The following is a 2500-nucleotide window of genomic DNA, read 5'->3' on the forward strand; positions in this document are numbered from 1 at the left end:
ATATATCAGCATCATCATCAGTTTTTTGCTTCCAGTCTTGGCCCGCAAATTTCGTTATTTCGTCGCGCCATCTTGTTATAGGTCTGGCCCTTGGCCTCTTTATGTTATCTATAATCTAGTCTGTTACTTTCTTTGTCCATCTGTTGTCCTGTCTCCGACATATATGACCTGCCCATTGCCATTTTTTCTTTTTCATGCTTCCGAGTATATCTTCTACTTTTGTCGCCCTCCTCCGATCTCTTAGACTAATTCCCAGCATCAAGCTCACCATCCCTCTCTGGGCACTTATTAGTTTCCTCTCTAGTAATTTGGTTGTAGTCCATGTTTCTGATCCATAGGTCATAACTGGGAGGACGCATTGGTTAAAGACTTCTTCTTAAACATAATGGCGAGGAGCCTCTTAGTATGCTATTGTGTTTGCCAAAGGCGCTCCAGCCTAGACTGATGCGTCGCTTAATTTTCTCTTCGCTAGATGTGTTTGTCTGTATGAGTTGCCCTAGGTATATATACTTGTCTACCACATTTAGCGCTTCACCTTGAACATGTATCTGTTCGAATTGAACTCTACTGTTGAACATTATCTTAGTCTTTTTCTTGTTCATCCTAAGTACGACTTTCAGGCTTTCTCTATTCAGATCATTTATTAGTTGCTGCATTTCATTTGCAAATTCACTGAAGAGAACAATATCATCTGCAAATCTTAGATTGTTCAGGTATTCATCCTCTATTTTGATACCCTTCCCGGTTCATTCTAGCTTCTTGAAAATTTCATCAAGGCAAGCTGTAAACAGTTTTGGTGAGATGGTATCCCCCTGTCTAACACCTTTCTTAATTGGGATTTTATCGGTTTCTGTGTGGAGCTTGATGGTTGCTGTCCCATCTTCGTATATATCTTCTAATATCTTACAGTATACCTCCTCTTCTCCCTGTCTTCGAATAGCTTCTAGTACTGTTGGTATTTGTACAGAGTCAAATGCCTTTTCGTAATCAATGAATGCCATACACAGGGGTTTCCAATATTTTTTTTTTTCTCTTATTTGGGTAAGCGTGTGTACGTGGTCTGTTGTTGAGAATCCACTGCGGAAGCCTGCCTGTTCTCTAGGCTGGTTGGAATCCAGACTATCAGAGATGCGAGTTGTGATGATTTTAGTGAACAGTTTGTAAGTAACTGAAAGGAGACTTATGGGTCGGTAGTTTTTTAGATTCCTTCTGTCCCCTTTTTTATGAATCAAAATAATTGTTGCATTTTTCCAGGCTTTCGGAAATTTTCCATTGAGAAGGCATTTGTTAAAAAGATTGGCTAGTTTCACTGTCGCTTTGGTCTTCAAGTTAGCTAAGTTTGGCTGCGGTTTTCGTATTAGTTTATTTCTTTCCCTTCTGAGGTGTAATTTAATTTGGCCTCTGACCAACCTATGGTTGCTGCCAACATTTACTTTATTAATATTTTTTACTATATCACGCCTATTTTAAATTATGAAGTCAATTTTGTTTTTGATGTCCGATGACGACTTCCATGTCCACTTCCGCTCTAAATGAACATTTTCATAAAAGCTTCCTATTTCGTCATCACTGTGGCTGCAGGTTGGAGCATAGACTTGAATAATCTTTAAGTTGTACCTATTATTTAGTTTTATTGTTACTGAAGCTACTCTTTCGTTTATACTATGGAATTCTACTATATTCTTTTCTAAACGTTTCTTGCTTGTTACCCTGAGGGTTACCTCTCCAATAGAGCAAGTGTCCATCATTTAGTATCTTATGTTCTTCACCTAGTCTTCTAACCTCACAGAGTCCTACAACATCCCATTTAATGAAGGAGAGTTCCTCAACTAATGCTAGTAAGTCGGATTCCGTTCTCATTGTCCTGATATTATATGTGCAAAGGTTCATCAACGTGGGGCGGCCTGTTCTTGGCCGGGAATTCTTAGCACCCTCTGCTCCGGAGTTAAATGGCCTACTCCCTCTTCATACCCTCGTTCCCCTCCCCCCGGTGCCCAAGACCCTACTGGTTATCGCCTGTACCAACTTTGACCTGCGTCCAGTACTGACAATTCCCACTAAAATCTATGTTGCCATATTCTTATGTTAAGCAAATATTTTGTGAACTCCTCAAAATCTTAGAGAGCCGAAATCACTCTGCCCTCAGCATCGGCTCGGGCAACACCTCAAGCTCTCGCTAAGACCACTTCGCCTCGCGGGCGCTCCTCCATGGGCGTCTCTGCCACGCCTGTCCTCTGTACACCACCTACCATATTCCCGTGCAAATAAAAAAATTGAAGCAGTGACAACTTTAACTCAACTCCACTTCACTTCTTCAAGTACTAAACACCAGTCCCATACAAGTGAGAGAAAGAGGATAAGTCCACCACTAAGTACATTACACGTAGCTATCCTGATCGCCGCCTCCGGGGAATGAGGGCCGTTGCTCTGTCTGTGTAGTCATGGTTTTTGATTGTGAGGTAAACAGCCGAGTTACCTCCCACCTACTGGCCTAGGTGTA

The sequence above is a fragment of the Penaeus chinensis genome, chromosome 7 (assembly GCF_019202785.1).
Source record: "Penaeus chinensis breed Huanghai No. 1 chromosome 7, ASM1920278v2, whole genome shotgun sequence".
In the NCBI taxonomy this organism is placed as follows: Eukaryota; Metazoa; Arthropoda; class Malacostraca; order Decapoda; family Penaeidae; genus Penaeus; species Penaeus chinensis.